The sequence below is a fragment of the Corvus kubaryi genome, unplaced genomic scaffold (genome assembly GCF_017639235.1).
Source record: "Corvus kubaryi isolate FWS band 111438036 unplaced genomic scaffold, C.kubaryi_AGA036_p1.0 37216, whole genome shotgun sequence".
NCBI classification, from domain to species: Eukaryota; Metazoa; Chordata; class Aves; order Passeriformes; family Corvidae; genus Corvus; species Corvus kubaryi.
In genome coordinates, this window is record NW_024581061.1 from 845,213 (window position 1) to 865,470 (window position 20,258).

The 20,258-nt window shown below is 41.3% G+C and overlaps 1 protein-coding gene across 5 annotated transcripts in view; it reads left to right on the forward strand.

Annotated features, from left to right (window-relative positions):
* FAM110B (family with sequence similarity 110 member B) overlaps window positions 1-20,258 on the forward strand; it is a 115,538-nt gene that overhangs the window by 83,235 nt on the left and 12,045 nt on the right. The window contains exons 1-2 of one of the 5 annotated variants that reach the window (XM_042022575.1): window positions 12,836-12,846; window positions 14,160-14,164. The exons of 3 other annotated variants lie outside the window; for them this stretch is intronic. The gene's annotated coding sequence lies outside the window, so the exon portion shown is untranslated. Of the gene's footprint in view, window positions 1-12,354; window positions 12,379-12,835; window positions 12,847-14,159; window positions 14,165-20,258 lie in introns of those variants that run through there. One more of the 5 variants, XM_042022576.1, reaches the window with a different exon arrangement.

The window sequence follows — 20,258 nt, forward strand, 5'->3', positions numbered from 1 at the left end:
CTGAGCAATAATTCTTCTTGAGAGATGCTGTTCTGAATTGAAGGGAAAGGAGGGGAATGGAAGCTGCTCTGCGTTGGCATCGTGGTGCACGGTGGCTGCTTGTTGGTGCCACCTCTGCTTCTGTTGTGAAGGTCCTGGGATAGATAAAGCCAGGTTAAGGCACATGCATTTTTTTTAATTACATAACCATTTGGGGGCAGCTTTGTGTACTCATTTACTACCAGATCAGAAAATAAGAGTAGTCTTACTAAGCCTTTCGCCACATGTTTGTTGAGGTTGTGGAAGCACACAGTGAGGGTTCTTTTGTATTGTGTAGAAGGTGAGTTCTTCCTTGGAGATCTGCTTATTTTTACTTTTGAGTGTGTGTAGATTTAACTGAAGAACATGTGTTCACACAGTTGTGCTATTTAAGTTAATGTAGGGTGACTCAGTGTGTATTCACTGCTGGGAGCCCACAGCGACTGCAAAAGAACATTTTATTGTCTGAAGACAATGCTAATAATGGTAGCATTAAAACAGTGTTGTAATTTCACAAGATAATATTCTGTTCCCAGAACTGCCAAGTGACAAAGAGATTTGCCATTGTCAGACAGGGGAACAGGAGCTGACCTGCAGTGTAAACAGTGCCCTCTGCTTCCGCTGGGCTGGGCTGGGCTGGCATTGCCTGCCTCTCTCCACTCCTGCTTCCTGGGACTTGCTCCAGAGTTTGTCACAGCAGTGAGCAATGCAGCAGTCAGCTATGCTGAGAGCTATTGTAACACAGCCCCTTCCCAGGGTGATCCTACTCTGAGCTGCTTTCATCCAACAGGTGAGCCATCCACCAGCATCTTGGCCAGCTGAAAGGGCTGAAAAGGGCAGGCACTGCTTTGGCTGCCTCTCACCTATTGCTGCTCTGGTGCTAGGTCCCACCAGGTATGCTGTTTTCTGAAGGAGAATTCAGGATAGGTGTAGTGCTTTGCAGTTAATACATTGTGGCTGCTATGGCATTCCCATAGCTCACAAAGCAGCGATTCAGAAGTGATGCGGTTTACATTGGTTGAGCTTTTCTTAACCGTGAGTTTTGGTGGAGGAATTGTAGGATTAAAGCAATGTGACTGTGGTGACTAGTGGAGGGCAGCTGTGCTGTCTTTGTAGCTGAGGTATAGGTTATAAGTGCAAATAAGTTGTTCATTATGAAATTAATAAACATTACATATACATATTATTAATCCTTAGCATCACCTCTTATTGTGTAAAAACACTAACAGTTTCCTTATCAAAAGAGTTGTTAATAATGCCTGGATCCTGAAAACAAAGATGCAGAGGTGGGAACTGTATGCATTTATTCTTTCATAGAAAATATTTAAAGTAAAACATTTCCACCCTCATAAGTACTCCTTTGGAGCGGGTTCCTGGTATGCTGGTGTAATAGTCAGATTGGATAGACAGTAAGATGAGAAAATGAACTGAAGAAGAGATTGTTGTCAGTGCAGAGACACTGGCTGGAAATCTCACCAACCTTAAACCACATTTGTATTACCATGGCTTACATCCAGTGTGGACAATATCTGCAGTGCAAAGCTATTTGGAAATTTACTGGTGTTGAGCACATTGATATTACCATTGCAAAGTTTGCTTCTATGCATTAGTGACTAGCAGATAAGATAGCTGTGAGTCTTGCACTGAACATCTTTAAGATGAGAGCCACTGAGTACTTGCTTCTTTAATGACTCCCAGAAGCATTTCCCAGGAGCCATGTGACAAAGTACCAGAGGATTGGGCTTTGATTTCAGTAGTTTCATTATGGAGTTGTGCTTATCTCTTAAAATGGATCCTTTCAAAATGTAGTTTGTGTTTGGTTGGGATAGTGAAGAAAAGAGCTGATTTAAGGAAAATTGAATGGGGGAAGAGAGTCACATGTTTTGCAGTGTTGAGATTCCAGGCATCCTTGCTGTGAAAAACAGGAGTTTAATTACCCAGGTTTTGTGTGGGTTTGCTGAGTTGCTTTAGTTTGTTTGTCCTCTGTCAGTCTCTAATAATGCTATTATTTACCTTCTCTAAAAAGAAAAAATTTATTCAATGATCTCTGTTGCTCAGTGTCTGCTGGGAATACTGGTACTGAGTTGTATCACTGCAAATACTGCTATGTTCTTGCATGTACTCCTGGCAGGAACACTGCGGAGAGTCAAACAGCCTAACCATTGCTTGCATATCTTCTATTTTCTTTTGACTAAATCATTGCACTAAATCATTGAGGTTCTGCCTCAACATGAGCTGCAAGGAGCAGATCACGTCATTATTATTGAACTGGCTAGTTCAGTCCATGTGATACATACCACAAAACTTTATGGAGTACCTTTGGAAATTTCCCTGCCTAATACATGTTTTGGGGCATCAGAGCATCTCCTTTGGTTCGACAGTTTCTAAATAGCAGTATTTGTTGTACCTGTCGCTTGATGTTGTCCCACCATATCATGAGTGTCCCTGCATACCTGTATCACCAATACAGGGAATTTGGGGAACATATTCAGCATGACAGCACAGAATGCACAGAATGGCACAGCCCATCAGCCCTCTGTTTAGCCTCTACTGACAGTTAAACACTGGCATTAGCAGCTTTTTGTCCTTCTCACCCCCTTTCCTGAACTGATTCTTTAATGCTGTACACAAAGCAGTCCTGCACAGCACTGCCCATTAAGTCGCTGCCTTGCTGAATAAGTTACAGGTGCCTGCTGCTAAAAAGGAAGAGATGATGCTTTTCTTTCTCTATATAGTTCTTGTTCTCCTCCTCATGTTTTCTTGATTTTCTCAAGTTATCCTGTTTTGTGTGCTGTTGGCAAGTAAATCACCAAGAGATGCAAAAAGCAGAAGAGCAGAGGAAATGCCCAGTGCATACTGAGAAGCAAATATTCCAGTCTTTCAAGCACGGAGAAAAGGAGAAATGGAAAGAAGTGGATATAGATGGTGATTAATTTAAACACTTATTTGTTACTCTGTCTTCCATGTCTGGATCATTTGATGCTGAGGAGAGGGTGAGACAAAGAAACACTGACATTTGGCACCACTGAAACAAGAGGTAGCAAGATGAGATCAGAGAATCGTATAGGTTGGAGGGGACTTGCAGAGGTCACCTAGTCCATCCTGCTGACCAGCCTGAGTCCCATCTGATCAGGTTGCTCAGGGCCATGCACAGAATAGCTTTGAGCATCTCCAAGGATGAAAGTCCAGCCAACCCTCTGGACTTCTGTTTCAGTGTTTCACCTCCCTGAAAATAAAAAGAGTTTTTTCCCATTAATATTGCCGTGTAATATCTCATGTTGCAGCTCTGGTCGATGCTCCCCTCCCTCTCTGTGCACCTTTGAGGACAGTCTGTGTCCCCTCCCATCAAGCAGTAGCAGATAGTGGGTAGGTCTCCCTGTAACCCTCTCTTTTCAGGACTGAGCAATCACAGTGCCCTCACCCTCTCCTCCTATGCTCCAGCTCCACAACTGGCTCTGGTGGGTCAACATGGGTCTGGCACTGGTCAGCCCGTGCTGGTCCAGGCAGCATGTCTACAAGAAAAATTCTTCTCTCTGCTGCATCCCCTGTGTACCCTGAGACTGGTTTCTCTTTTCATGTCAACTGACCTTAAGCGCTTTCTTTTTTCACCTTTTTGCACGACATCTCCAAAAGAGTAACATTTTCAAGTGCTTGCATGGAGTATGATGTCACATCAAAATCTATGTATGATAATAGAAAAGAAAAAAAGCAACTGTTAATTCTTAACTCAGTTGCTTTTATCTCTCATGATGTTCATTTTTACAGCTATCCCCATCCAGCAAGACTTGATCCTGACTTCTTTTCCTGAAGAACTTAAAACATGTTGTGCAGTGTAAAATTAAATATTCTGCAGTCAAATGCAAGCATCCAACCCAAAAAGGCAGATGCTACTCTAGGTCCAGTATCTATGTGTAAGTCATATTCTGTTAGCAAATGAAGTGGAAAAATGGCTCCTAAATAGTTTCTTCTGCTGCTTTTCTATTTTTTACATTAGGTTGCCCCTGGTATTTCAAGAGTTTCTGTGCAGATACTGTATACTCTCACAGCAAATCCAAACACAGTTTAGCAGGGCAAAGAACATTTGGAGACTGGCTCAGTGCCCAGAGCCTGCTTTTAACCTCTGCAAAGGCCCTTGTCTTTCTCAGCAGTGCTGAGTGTGTTGTAGATATCCAACATTTTCTAGCTAGGAGAGAAAATAGAAAATTTCAATATAGAATTTCTAAATCTTAGTGAATCAGATGTAACAAATACTGGCCTGAAAGAAGACATCAGACTGTAAAGATCCTAAGAAACTGGATCAGGCATACTTGGACAATCCAGGTTAATGAGCAGAGAGCTATGGCACTTGATGAATTCTCATGTAATTTTTTAAGATATCCACTATCTCCCAGCTGAAAACTCACACACAGTTATTCTGTATATATATTCTAAAAACATTGTGACCATTAGGTATTGTCTAATACATATGTAAGTTCTGTGTGGTTAATTTAGACTTTGGACAATGCATTTTCTTCTTAAAAGTGTATTTGAGAATTCTTTTAGAGTAATCCACCAACTCATCAAGGAACTATTGAGTATAAGTTAAAGCAAATAGTATGTCAAGAGTGACAACTTGATTTTATGTTGTTATTTCTCACTGACTGAAAAAATTGGATCTGTCTCTCCATCCCTAAAATAAAGTAATCCCAACACAGTATTGCAGCACTTGTGAAGAGCTGTTGCTCATAGCATGATGCTCCTCCTGGAACTTGAAATAATGTGCATCCTTTTATGAGGTGCATGAATAAAATATTAGAAAGGTAGGGTCTGTGACCTAGTTAGAAGTTATGTGCATGATCTCTTCTCCTTGGTTGAACTGAGGAAACAACTAGAGTGGGGGATATCTTTGCATACAACAAACCTTATCTTTGTTTTTGGTTTGGTTTCTTTTAGTGAAAGGGTCATTTATGAATGTGTGCTCTTTTGATTTGGGGCTGAGCATAAAATAGCTAGACATCTGAAAACTTAATATGCACAGTGAAATTTAATTAGGTAGCTGCATAAAAATCAAAGGGATTCTTTTGTAGCCAGGAAGCAAGAATCTCCTTTTGGTACTTGAAGCACATATGCAGCTAAGTCCTGTTTTCATCTCCTCCTCTTCAGCAAGAGCTGTTGGTAAGAGATGTGTATGATCTGCTGCCAAGGGTGATGGGCTAGGGATATGAGGAGGAATGGACTATGTTCCTTTGTCTTGCACGGTGCCTTCTTTATGTAGTAAAAGTGCATGAAGTCTAATATTTCAAAGGGCAGTCTTCAACTTTGTACATTCCAGTTTGAATTGGTAAATTTGGTCTCCACAGGCACCAGGCACCTATTTCATGGTCACAGTTTGACTTCTGGATGCTAAGTACCTCTTGAAAGTATGCACAGAATCTCTGACTTTAGGCTTAATTAAGCATTTGCATGAAAAATACAGGCCTAACTTTTTCACTGAATTCATCTTTCTTTTTTTTTGGAAAAATTATGAAAAAGTATATCTGTTTATAAAAACATTTTTATATCTATAACATGGACTAACTGTTGGGAAAGATAATAAGCTTCAAATGTGCTCCAATTACACTGCTCCAACTTAAGTTGTTCAGTGTTAACTCTCAGAATGAGAGGTTACCTGCTATTTTTGTGAATCATAATTATGTGAGACTCTTTAAAAAAAATGCAACAAAACACAAAAAACCCCACAGCTATGCAAGTGAAAAAATAGAGGATTTCATAATGGGACATACTAGGTACACTTTTTGAGCAAGATCACTGACACATCAAGTATGACTATTTCATATAAACCATCAAACTTTTTAAATCACCTTTTGCTGGCAGTACCAAAGCCAGCAAAATTTCCCAATGTTTCATTCAGGCAAAGGTCAGTGATGAATTGAATTTCACTCCCTTAAACATTTCCATTTCTCTTTTGTGGCTGTGTAACTGCCTTGATTGTTTGGCATTTGTTTCATTTTTCCCCTTTATTATGGTACTTTCTTCAAAAAAGCAGTGCGATTACTATTTTTGCAAAGAAAGATGTTTTAACATAATTGGTTTTTTTCAGTCATGGGAAACATGTTGTAAGTAAACTTCTCTGTCATGCAACTTGTGGTTCCCACCTCCTGCTGTATTCCATGCACTGTGTACTCCTCAGCAGAGCATGGGCAGCAGCTTCGAGCTCCCTCTCCACTGATTTACAGGCTGGCCAGCTTGGGCACAGGGTATTCCTCTCTGTGTGTCTGCAAATGTTGGTGTGTGGTCTCCTAATTAAAATTCGTTGTCATCCAGGTAGTTCAAATAAAATTTCATGTGTGGTTTTCTCTTTTCCTGTTGTGGTATTTCTATGATTTTAATGTTCAAGGATGAAATTTCTCTGAACCTGCATGAAGGCAAAAAGCAGAGCAGCTATAGAAAGTATATTTAGGTATAAATATTTTAGCTTTTCATAAGATGCATTTAGTTGGCATGATGTTGCCTACCTGAAAATTGTTTTATAATAATTTCATTCCATTTTTCTTTCATTTCAGTTTCCATTAGCAAAGCAAAACAGCCTTTGCTTTAATTATTCTTCATTAAGATTCATATCTCTGAGATTAAAGTGAGATAAGGTTTGGCAATTCTCAGGCTGTGGTTATCTGAAGAGGAGCCAGGCTGAGGAAGCAAACTCTCTGTTTTCCAGCAAGTAAAAATAGGAAAAATCAACTACACTCCCTGAATCCTTACCACAGTGCCTTCGTGCTTACCTCAGGCACGGGGCACACCATGCTTTTGAGTTAAGAGATGCTGAAGAAGATGTGTCCTTGACAATGCCTTTGAGAATTTGTTATATGTCCCACTGCTGATAATATCCAGGGACAGATGTCTCTTCCATTCTTCAGATGTATCTCAAATAAGAAATCCAGATGTTAGGCTGGCCTCTTTCTCCATTTTAAAATCCTCACTGGGCCCTTGCTTACATGGCAAACACTTTGGTCAGTCCTTCCTTTGAGATTTTTAAACTTTTAATATGCAATGCCAGTCACAGGACTCGGAGATTTGTTTTTCTCATATCATGGGTGCTTTTTATTGTAAGAATATTGAACTGGCAAGGGACCAGCTAAAGGGATCACTGGTGGAACCAAGTGGAGTTTTCTGTAATTTTGTATGTTACATTTGCATTTCAATGACTCTTAGTTCTAAAGGTCTCGACCTCATTATGAAGATATTGTTTAATGAGTCTACTAAATGTGTTGTGTTACTAGAATGGCCTGGCACCACAAATGGCAGAAGAGCTTCTGTCCTGCCATTACCCAGCCTGGGTGTGGCTGTCCCCAAGTCAGTCAGTCTTGAAAAGGAGCATCACTCCTTCCTGAATGATTTGCATATCCTTTTGCTTCCCAAATGGTCAAAAAAATACATACCTAAAAAATGGTAAAAATGTTTAGAATTTATCTAGTTACAAACATAAGTTTATGATCAACAGATCTCTTCATACTGGTTGTTAAAATTTTCCACTTGACCTTGATTTCACCAGCAGATAAGAGATTTCCTGTTGAAATTAGGATAGTGAGCCACTGCAGTATGCCAGTGCCCGGCCATTGTGGACTGTTTTTCTAGGTGTTCCAGATGGATTTTTTGGAGAGAAATTTGAATGAGTTTGGGATTTTATAGAGAAAAAAGCTACAGAGAAATGTCAGTTCAGAGGACAATGTGGTAGTTCACACCCATGTAATTGAAGTTAATATTTTTTTACAGTCTGAGGCTAGTCCAGAGTTTATCTTGGTTTGGGTGCTCCCTCTCTAGGCGTGAGGCATTTTCTGCCCATACAGAGGAGATTAAATCTTAGCTGAAGCTTAGAAGGGAAACCAGCTTTGTGTCTGTCACTCAGTGTCATGATTTTTTGTGATTTTGAGAAGTCTGATATCAGCTGTTGTTTTGGATCTCAGATGGTTTAGAGTATTTTTTTGATTTTTCTTTCTCTTACTCTTCTCTCTCTCTTTTTTTTTTTCCCCCAAAGAGAACTGAAAAGATAAGGACAGTTGCTTTAATTATTCATGTTGAGGCCATTTCCACCTGTCTAGTAGGAGCCAGTGACCAATCAGTTCTTTGCACGTATCTCAGCTACCATGTGTTTGGCACTATATCACCATATCCATCATTGACTTTTTAGAGAAGTACTGTGGGGACACTTAATATTCCTAAAAGAAAGTATTGTGGAGATCAGTCTTTCCTGTTGGAGTGAACCAGGCTGGATGGGGCTTTGAGCCAAGCTGGTCTAGTGGAAGGTATACCTGGCCATGGTCAGGGAGTTGGAACCAGATGATCTTTAAGGTCCCTTCAAACCCAAACCCTTCTATGATTCTGTGATACAAATCTGCTTGCACAGACCTTATTGAGTTACTTAAAGGGGAAAAAATGATCAAAGAAAGAGTGTAAATGAGAAAGGAATGGAATGGTGACTGTGCACAGCTGTTAGTGCACACCATGGCAGCTGTGCCCCACTGCAGCTGCCTGCAGGGAGCAGCTCTGTCCATCACCAGGAAGAAGCACTGAGCTCTCAACGGTAGCAAACATTTTCAAACTCTACTGTGCATCCAGTGTAAAACTGTACAGCAACATACTGTGCTGTATTTTCATCTGAACCATACAACTACAAGAGAAATGAAATCCTGGACCTCCAGATCCAGGAAGAAATCCAAGAAAGAATTAAAAAGCACCTAAGAATCAATTATAGTAGCTGTCAGACATATGTTCTGTTGCCTTCTTGGAGGCCAAACATTTGGTAGTGGTTTATCACAAGTAGGTTGGTTCTTCCAATGAAAGGCTGGTCATGTATTATACTGCAAATTCCACAGAAGGAGCAGGAGAAGCAGAGTCTGTTTATTTCTTGTCTATTTATCATCTTACTTTCATGTTTTCATGGAGAAAAACGAGTGCATGTAACTTGGTGGTGGCCTTTCTGGGTTCTGCGATGGAACTGGGCCACAGAGGGAGGTAGCTGGAGGAACCAAAATTCTGTGAGAGGGGTCTGGCATGGTGCTTGCTAAACACATGAGAATTGCACTTGCGCACTGTCCCAGGCACCGGGCAATCTTCGGGCTGCTCCGAACGGGGGGCGACGGAGCCGATGGCGGCGCAGGAGGGCAGGCAAAGCTTTGGGTCGGCTTCGCCTTGCCCACCGGTGGCAAAGGTGCGAGAAGGAGGTAGGAAAAAAGTGGAGGGACTTCTTCGTGGGGGAAGGGGTTTATTGAAGAAATGGGAAATCCACAGATAAAGCCGAAACCGCATGGCTTGCAGGGGGTCTTGTACCCCCTGCAATTTGGGTGTGGAAAACACACAGTAGGCAATGGAACACCAGCCAGGGGGTGTTACTGAGGCGGGGAGGAGGAATTACAGCAAATGGGAGAAGGGGTAGGCGGGGAGGAGTAACAAGGGCCAATTAGCTACTGAAGAATATAGAACTCTCTGGAAATATAACCAAATATGAGAAATAAGGGGAGGGGAGGGCTGCGCCAATGGTAAGGCACGGATTTATATTTTTTTCACAGCCTTATGAATGCTCAGGGCTTTTGGGCTGTGGCAGCATCAAACCAATGGACATTTGCGTCCACTTGATCTGGCCCTGGCTTTAGCCACACTGGCCCTGGCTTTAGCCATGGTTCACCGCAACAGCGCAAGTTACTAGAACTTGAAAAATATTCATGTGACACCTCTTATGCTAAACAGTATATTAAATTGGGAAAGAAGGATCTGGTGCTTTTAGCTATCCTGGTAAATCCTTGCTCATAAATTCTACTGAAATTTATGTATACTCTTCACTTTCTCTACTTTTGCCTCCAGTTCCATGTTAATGTTTAAAAATATTCACTGTGGTGTATGTGGCCCTTCTCAGCTGTGTTACAGGTGTTGTGTTGATTGAGAGGTTTGTCTGAAATGTGTTGCTGAGGGACATTATCTTGGACTGATAAAGTGCTACTGGACATTTATTACCAGAACAGTTCATCTGCTTAAACAGGGCAGTTTGTACATGGTTCTGCCTTGGGCTGTTCATCCTGCACCTACCAGTGCTGCCTGTCTGGGGATTTGCTGTCCTGCTGGCAGAGACATGAGTCCACACAGAGGGTTGTCCACACTGGTGCTTCATGATCCCATGCATGAGACGTGTAGTCTTTAGAATATTGTGTGTTATGTTGAAAAACTTACACAGCGCCTGTAACTTAGGCAGTTCAGAACTTGGTCTGCCTCCACATCACTCTATAAGCTTTCTCCGTTGACAGTTTTGTCAGTGCACACTGCTGTTGCAGATGCTAAATAGTATGTTGGGGTTTTGTTCCGTGACGTGAATGCACTAAAAGCTTCGCAGAATGTTTATCTGTTTGAGCTTTGTATGTGTATCTTCCTCAGTCATTTCTGTCCTGGGTCCAGAGCCAAACTCAGTGAAGCCCATGTGGTATGTCCTTTCCTGGTAGTTTCACAATTTAATGGATACCCCCTCAGGAAATCCTTGAGACCTGGAGCAGTATGTTTATTGTGGCCCCATAGGGTTATGGCAACTCACTGTTCAAGAACTACTCCAGTATTAATACTTCCATTTTTTATTACTGTGACCTCTCTCTAACACTTAGAAGATAAAATAGGCTGTACATTCTTAACATAGTGTACACTGCTGTTCACTAAACAACATATTCCACTATATAGTTCACAGTGACTTTCATATCGTAAATGTGTCTGTTTGAATTGCTACTATTGGAGTAAACCACAGGTATGTAAGTCATTATGCCTATATACTTGTATCATTTAGGAAGTAAAAGTGTATTCTTGTTGGTATGGGAAGAAGAAAACTTTTTGGTGTATGCCTTAAGTGGTGTCTGCGTTCTGGAGCTCTCTTAAAAGTCATTGTGATAGTGGGTCTTCCTCAGCTTGGCATTTCTGCCCTTCTGCTGGCTGTCACCAGCCCCAAAGCAGAGAGGAAAACTGCTTCTTCCCTTCCTCCATCACTGCTTTTTTGCACATGAAAAGATGTATAGAAAGCTGCATCCCACAGCAGAGCTGTTTTCCTCCCAAATGAGTACACTGACTTATTTTTCCCTTACCTATTGCATACACAAATGCTTAATTACAGGAATATTATCTCAAAATTTTAAAATTACATGCTTTTCTGTGAGCCAATTTATTGTGAAGATATTTGCAATTATTTTTAGCAGGTTACACAAAATACAAAGGTTTGGTTTTTTTTTTTCTGTATGGACTTTAATAACTGGTTTAAATCTTTAAAAAGTAGCTAATAATTTCGGGGAGAAAAAGGAGAAGGTATTGCAATGAAATGAATGAAATGAAAGATGTGTTGATTGACTAGACAGGAGTAGTGTTTTGTAAATACAATACTGCTGTGGTTTAAAAAAGTATTGTCTAAAATGTATTAGAAAACAGAAATAGTCTAAGGGGAAAAAAAGCAAAACTTTTACATACAGACGTATAAAAATTAAAGAGTAGATATTTGATGCTTTTTGTTGTTAGTTTGGAACATATTCTGTCAGCCCTCCCAGCAGGGGAGGTATGGAGGATTTTTAAACACAAATACTTTGCTCATTGACCTTAGCTTTGAATATGGGAAAACAGATCATCACTGTAGATTCCATATTTTCATGTTAAAATCTACTAGCAGCTGCCCTGAAATAACACTAACATTTACATGTTGATATTTTCCCTCAGTTACAAGTAACTGATTCTATACTCTACTAGATTTGTATCATAGAAATAGTGGTGTTTTCTTCTTCGCAGTATTTTCTTTCTTCTTCATTTGGAAATAGACAAAAACACAACAAAAGGGATTGTTTATCTATAACAAGAAATTGAAAGGCACAATTTTGTGTTGTCCTTCATCAGTGAATTAAAAATTGCATTTTGACATTTGGCCTTGTTTGCATTTATTCATTGATCCCCAGCACAGATACATTTCATCTCGCGCCTCGGGTACTGCGTCATGTGCGAGCTTGTGTTCTGAGACTTCCCAAATGACGTTTTAATTAGTTGTTATTATTACACAGCTCATAGGCTTCAGCCACGCTGATGTCATCATTTATCTCACCTTTCATGTGAAATAGTCCTGATTGCTGTTGTGGCTGCCTTGCACTTCCTCCCCTCTCTTCTCCTGGCATGGACTAGCCTTGGTGTCCTTCACATGTCACTGTCATGACCTTCAACAGTGACATGTATGCACCTGCAGTGTTACTGCTACATTGTGTTTTGGTTTTTTTTAATGCCTTTTTCACATATTCTTTTCTTGTCTTTTTTTTCCGAGTCCTCTAGAGCATTACATTCCCCTGTTTGGAGTGTGGACAGGAGTTTGGCATTCTGCTTTTACAGGTACCTTTTTGAATTAAAAAGCACATTTTTTCCCAGGGGTTGATAAAAGGAGGACAATTCCAGGAAGACTTTACCATGTCCTCCTCTGCTGTCTGTGGAGGTGTGTTGTGATAATGAGTTTCTCCACCTTCACTAGTCGATTGGGTTGGTGGATTCGTTAGTTGCAAGTATACAGTTCCATACTTTTTCAGAAAGATTGAGGCTTTCTCTTCTTTTGCTGGCCTCAGTCATGCAGCAATGTATATTTCAATGTTGCAGAATCCTTTTTGGAAGTACTCCAGTAGTTCCAGGCTTTTCCTCACCTTTTATTCACAACCTGTACTTTGGTTGCAGTCACGCCATTCAGTAAATTTGTTCTAGCTTTTTACAATGGACACCTCCAGCGCAAGTGAACACTTCTTGCCTTAGTCCTCCAGAGCTTTCTATTTATTTCTGTTACTAATCTGACTCCTTTTTGGAAGTATTACAGTAGTTCCAGGCTTTTTACCATCCTTTATTCTCAACCTGTACTTTGGTTACTGTTTTTCCATTCAGTAGATTGTGTTAGCTTTTTGTGACAGAGACCTTTAGTGCAAACAAGCACTGGTAGCCTCAGTACTTCAGAGCTTTCTGTTACTTATTACTACTACTTTCGAAATACAGAGTCACACAAAATCAGAGAATGGGTTGGGTGGAAAGGGACCACAGTGGGTCATCTGGACCAACCTCCCTGCTTAAGCAGTGTCATCCTAAAGTACGTGGCACAGGATTTTGTCCAGACAGTTCTTGAATATCTCCAGTGAGGGAGACTCCACAACCTCTCTGGGCAATCTGTTCCAGTGCTTGGTAAAGAAGTTCTGCTGGTAAAGAAGTTCTTCCTCATATTCAGGTGGAACTTGCTGTGGATCAGATTCTGCCTGTTGCCTCTTTTTCTATTGCTTGGCACCTCTGAGAAGAGCCTGGATCCATCCTCTTGGCACCCTCCCTTTAGATACTTACAGACATTGATGAGGTCCCCTCTCAGTTGTCTCTTCTCAAGGCTGAGGAGGCCCCACTCCCTCAGCCTTTCCTTATAAGAGAGGTGCTCCAGTCCCTTAATCATCTTTATCGCCCTTTGCTGAACTTGCTCCCATGTCTCTCTTGTCCTCAGGAGCCCAGAACGGCACTCAGCACTCCAGACGTGGCCTCACCAGGGCTAAGTAGAGGGCCAGGATCACCTTCTTTGGCCTGCTGGCAATGCCCTTCCTAATGCAGCCCAGGACACCATTGGCCTTCTTGGCCATGAGGGCACGCTGCAGGCTCATGGACAGATGTTGTCCACCAGGACCCCCAGGGCCTTCTCTGCAGAGCTGCTCTCCAGCAGGTCAGCCCCAGCCTGTGCTGGTGCATGCAGTTGTTCCTCCCTAGGTACAGGACCCTGCATTTGCTCTCGTTAAACTTCAGAAGATTCTTCTCTGCCCATCTCTCCAGCCTGTCGAGGTCCTTCTGAAGGGCCACACAGCCCTCTGTGGAATCAACCACTGCTCCCAGCTTTGTGTCCTCAGTGAACTTGCTGAAGAGGCATGTGCCCCTTCATCCAAATCACTGATGAACAATTTAAACAATACTGGGCCCAGTGTAGAACTCTGAGTGACACCACTGGTGACAGGCCTCTGACTAGACCCTGTGCCACCAATCATGATCCTTGGGGTCTGCTGTTCAGCCTGTTCTCAATCTGCCTCACTGTCCAGGCATCCAGCCCATACTTCCTGGGTTTGCCTGTGGGGATGTTGTGAGAGACAGGGTCAAAAGCCTTGCTGAAGTCAAGGTAGACAATATCCACTGCTCTCGCCTCGTGCATCCAAGTCGTTGTTTCATCACAGAAGGCAATCAAGTTGGTCAAGCATGATTTACCTTTAGTGAGGTACTAAACTGATACTAGTGAGGTAATAAACTGGTACTCCTGATCACCTTCTTGTCATCCATGTGGATAGAGATGGCCTCCAGAATGAGCCACTCCGTCACCTTTCTGGGGATGAAGGTGAGGCTGGCTGGCTGGTAGTTCTCTGTATCCTCTTTCCTGCCCATTTTGAAACCTGGGGTGCTTTTTTGCAGTCCTCAGGCACAAGTCCATCCACAACACTCTGAGCTTGATCTCAAGGTCTGAGCAGAAGATGAGCATTAAAGCTTAAAATCTTTAATTCATCACTAAAACTCCTAAACGAAAGGGGGAAATCCAGTGTCAGGAATAATGGAAAGAGTCGCTTCATCCTTGGTGAGTATGGAAACCAGCTGAAACCCATGTGGGCAGGATGGGACAGGAGCTGAATGTGTGGCACTTCGTAACAAGGGTTGTACAATTTTTGAAATACTAATAAGGCACTTCTGGTATTTCATTGTAGCAAAGAAAAAATCAGTAATCAATGTCTGATGTGTCATGTGTCAAATTAGCAGCACACTTCACTAATACTTAGTTTTAATTGTGCTCAGTAGAAGGCATTTCATGTTCATCTGTTTCCAATCACCATATTTGGCTCCAGAACATAAATTTGCATTGTGTGGGGTCTTAAATTAACAATTATCACTCCTGTTTTATTTCAAGACAAAATGTTAAGTCTGAGAGTACACATGGCTAATTTAAGGGTAAAAATCTGTTCCCAGAATGTGGAAATCTTCTCAGAAGCCATTTCTGTCAGCTGAGGAATTGGGAATTTGAAATTCCAGATACATTTCATACACAGCATGAAATTAAGGCAGCAAAACCATTTTAGCTGTGCCAAGGACTGACACCAGGAACATTTAAAGATCTGTGTTAATTTTTGTGATCACAAGTTAACCTACGCTAATTTTACAGTCACATTTCATATTTTTACCTTCCTCATGTCATGCTGCATGGGATTTATTTCTGCTGTCTTAGAAATGGGATTCAATGTTTTGTGTTCTTACAGAAGCTCCAGTAGGTCTGTAGTTTTGTTGGAAATATACTGCTCGTTTTGTCAACAGAAAAGATTGGATTTGTGATTTATGAGGAAAGCAGCATTCAGTCCTGGATGGGGTGACACAGCCAGCCTTCCCTTTTCATTAGCTTTTAAAGAATATCTTGAAACCAGTCCAGATCAGTGATGAGCTGAAACTGGGAGTGAGGGACATCTTCAGTGGAGGGACTCAGTTCCCCAGTGGTGGTGGGGATGGTGTGCTGGCAGCGTAGCTGGGCAGGAGAGGTTACCTTTATGAAGCAGGCATGAACAGATGAGAAAACAGACACCATGTGTCCTCATTTGAGGTTTGGCACCTTGGTTTCCGTGTCCCATTATTTGTCTGGCTTAGGCAGCTTAACCCTGCAATGCTCCATTTCAGCTAACTACTTAAAAAGTTTGCTGATACTGATCTCTTAATGAAGATAAAGCAGTAGATACAAGATTGGCATACCTCTATCTGATTTCTGGGTTTGGAATAAATTTATTTTGTTACTTGGGGCAGCCAATATCAATCCTGTATTTAACTTCCCCCTTGGAGATTTACTTTTGTTTACAGAAGAGGGGAGATCTATTAATGTGGCTGTGTATCACATATCTTAGGGGAGAATGGCTATGTAGCTATCTTGGGGTAGTTTGATACTCTAAGGGGGGGGGCAGGAATGGAGTAATTTAAGCAGTCTTTCTAAGCAATAGTCTATGGCACCTGTGAGGACAGGGTGGAGAGCTTCCCTAGTTCACTGCTGCCCAGGGACAAGCTGGTTGTGTATCTCATCATGCCGTCAGCACATGAAAGGGGTCTGAAGTGTTGCCAAAGGGAAGAACTGGATTTACTGAGGGGTCTGCAGCAAACCTCAGCACTCATTCAATTGACTGGTCAGTATTTCTGGCTGCTGGATTTACTCCACTATTCATTTTTCTCCTGAAAGGGTGCAGGGCTCTGAGCCTGCTTATCCCTCTGTGATATCCTCCTGCCAGCCACCCAGTGCTGGCTCCTTTGCCACCAGCCTTCTAAACCCAGCAGGAAGTGTGCCCCTGCAGGCATGGAGGCTGCAGGAGAGAGAAGATGTATCTCTCTCCTGCAACCCAAAAATGGTCTGGGTTAGCAGGAGCTTTGCTTCAGGAGGAGTTTCACTGGGAGCTTCACCTTTCTCCACAACACCCTTATGCCAGCTCTGTTCTTTCTGCAGGATGTAGGACCTGCAAGAGAGGAGCTGAGGAAGCGAACTTGAGGTGTCTCTTCCTTTTTCCTATAATCCCTCTCTTTCCTTGTAATCTATTCCTGCTTCCCAGCTCACTGTTCAGTGCCTCCTTCTTTATTCCCAACACCTTCTCCTCTCTCTGCTCTTTGCCTGGCTAATTGCATTTCTCTTCTACCTGTCTGTGTCTTGTCATTTCTCACTCTTCTTTTGTCTGTTCCCAAACTCACAATTCCAGGTTTTGGGTTTCTTTAGTTTGTTTGTTTTGTTTGTTTTCTTAGAGAGAGGATGCCTCCACTCTCTCCACACTGCCTTCCTCTCTCCATTTAATTAAATGCAGTGGTCATGACTTGATACAGCTTTTGTTTTCATTAAGATGGTGAGGATTTTATAGTTTCTTAAAATCTGTGGTCAGGAAGAATTTCCAGCATCATCACCATAACTTCAGCAAACCCCTCAGATACGCAAAAACCATTCAAAAGAGTCTGGACAGTCTGATTTCTTAAACAAGGCTTTCCAAGAATATTGTTTTAGTGAAGAGTCATTAAAATAAACAGTAATACAAAGCCACACTTTGAGTGTCAAATTTGCATATTAAACAAAAGTTTGGATGCTCATTAACAAGTAGCTAATTGGATGTTCATCTCCAGTTAAATAGGTTGTGAACAGTTTGTGAAGATCTGTAGTTCAACATGTGGACTCTGTGGCACGTATTTCCCATGCAGCAACCAAGAAGAAAATATACTCAGTGTATTCTGACAGCAAGCACCTCAGCAACTGTAGCAGTGCTGGTGTGTCTGAGGGGTTACACGCACAAGCGTGTGATCACGCAAAAGTGTAGCACTTGTGTTGAGTTATAGAGCTGTATCATTAATTGCAACATCATCATAACAATGAAGACCTAAATTGCATTGTGTTCCAGTGCCAAAGCTGGTTATTTTTAACTATCTGCTTGAAGAACTCTGTAATATACAGATGAGTCTTCAAGACATAGTGTTATGCACTCCTTCAGTTTTCTTTCCTGACTTCTAACATGTACCTTTAGACATGAGGTTGGAGAAAAGCGGAATGAACTATCCTGTGGTATGGGAAAATGTCCTCTTATCTAGAGAAAAACATAGCCATACCAGTCAAAAATAAAAGATACCATTCATTGAGTTGCTCTGAAGGTTGCAGTGCTGGAACACTGCTGTAAATCATGTATGGTTTGTTTTTGTTGGGGCCTTTTTCCCCAGTTATAATTTTAAAAAGACTCGACTTGTTTTTACATAGTCAAAACTTTTATAGTGTGTTTATTTAAGAAAAAAATAAATGTGCACTATTTCATGTGTGTAAAGCTGCAATGCTTTGAAGTGGTTAACTCAGGGCAGTTAGGTTGTAGACATTATTTTTAAATAGCCATGCTGACCTGACTGCAGTAATATCTCACGTTACAGAAAAGGTTGTTTCATACAAAGAATTTTGACAAACAAGACCCCACAGCTGATCAGAAGAGCAGCCCAAGGTCCGCAGTTGTCAAAATTAGGTCGCTCTATTGTATTCTCCTAGCTGAACATGACTATTTTCCTAATGGTACTGGTTTTGCCATGCTCGTTTTTTAATTGTGCCTACTGTACTGCCTATTAAAGGTGGTCTTGTAAGTTTTTAATATCAGTAGAAGACATTAATTAGCTATATTTTAATGTTTACTTCTAAAGATTAAATACTTGTGTTCATGTATAGAATTTATTTAAAAGAATTTTCCATGCAACAAGATAAGCTGTTAAAATAAGAGAGAAAATATTTAAATATAAATAACTAGATGGCTTTCTGGTTTCTTGCTTGTAAAATCTTGACAAGTAGTATAAGAAATATTCCATATGCTTGGGCACTATTTCTTTCAAATATATTTTCACAACATGTAAGAAACTTCAGGAAGGTGCTATTAAGCTTTGTTTTGAACTGTTGAAAATAAGCATTTTCAAAGATTCTTTTACTGATTAAATCTCTTAAGGAAAGGAAATTTTCAGTATGATGTATTTTTCCATTCATAGTAGCTCTTTCTGGTTTCTGGTTTTTTCAAGGCATAAATTGTTGGAATTGGTTTTCTTTTCTGGGTTGTATTTGTTTACTTTGGGTCTTCATGTATTTGAACATTTCTGGAGTTTTGCAGGATTAGTAACTGCAAGGGAATGTCTAACTGAAGCTGTTTTCATAGTGGGTTGATGGTTATTTCTCACATAAAATCTGTTCATGCCTATGATACTATGTTCCTTTAATGAATTTCTCATTGTAAACGGTTTTAGAGAACTTTCATCAGTAAATAAGAGTCTAAACATGGCAATTTGATATTTCAGGGCCTCGGGCCTTTTATGACAGTGTGGTAAATTTTTGCCTTTCTCACAAGAACAAGCTGGCAGCAGTATTTATGTACATAAAATCAGACATTGCTGCACTCTATTGAGAAATGAGACATTGGATCAAATCCCCAGTCCCCAAAATGGGGCAAGTTTCCGACCTCCTGAGGAAGAACCAAGTTGGTCTTCCTATTTCAGCTGAAATGTCCTACTTGCTAGAAATTATTTAATTGCACTGGAGCAGGGTTAGTAATCCAATTTCCTTGTCAAGTACCCTATTGTAGGTTACGGGCAGTCGGTTGGACGTAGACGGACGGAGACGAGAGATCTCTATAGGCAGATCTTGGGACACAGTCGGTTTAATGTAAAAGGGCGTGGGTATAGGGGCACTGCTCAGAGCTGCCAGACTCAGCTCTGAGCAGGCCCAAGAGAGCAAGAGAGTAAGCGGGTAAGAGAGAGAGAGAGAGAGAGAGTGTAAGAGCAAGGAGAGCGAGGAAGAAGTAGTAAGAATAAGAGCAAGAGTGGAAGTGGAAAAGTCTGAAGTCCTGGTTACAATACAATAAATCATCTTCTGTACTGAATATTCTAATTGTCACTAACCAATCTAATACAAGATACAAATCCTATAGCATTTACATACAGCCTATAAGAGTTCTTATATTACCATAGAGTGTTACATCTTAACTTCTAAAAACTACTCTTTGGACCCCTTCTGCTGAGCTAGTAGGGTCTGCTCTGACCCTTGGACCTGCCTGCAAGCAGAGGGTATTGTTCAATCAAGAGGGGATTACCTTCAGTCGGCCATACCATTGTTTTCCAGTTGTTCAGTAACTAAGACTTGGTATTTCAAAAGTGGCTTTCATTTCGATGTTGCCTGTAGTTTTCATATTCCCAAAATCTTTTGTCAAGCAATCATATTTATAAGGCTTTCCTGTTTCATCTTCCCCAACACCCTATGTGGTCTTTTTTGCTCTTTATTTAAAGAAAACTTGCAAACACTTTTTTTTTTTAAGTGGAGGCCTTTGAAAGGAAGTGCTGGAGAGGAATCTGTCTCTACATACTGAATCACAAAATTGTTAGGGTTGGAAGGCACCTCTGGAGATCATCTCATCCAACTCACCTGCCAAGGCAGGGTCGCCTAGAGCCGGTGACACAGGAAAGTGTCCAGGTGGATTTTGAATGTCTCCAAAGTGGGAGACTCCAGAATCTCTCTGGGCAGCCTGTTCTGGTGCTCTGCCACCCTCAGTGTAAAGAAGTTCTTCCTCCTGTTGAGGTGGAACTTCCTCTGTTTTTGTTTCTGGCCACTGCTCCTTGTTGCTGGGCACCACTGGAAGGAGTGGCACCATGCTGTTGACACACACAATTGAGACATTTGTATAGTGCTGGGTATAGCCTGGCACTCTTGAGTATCT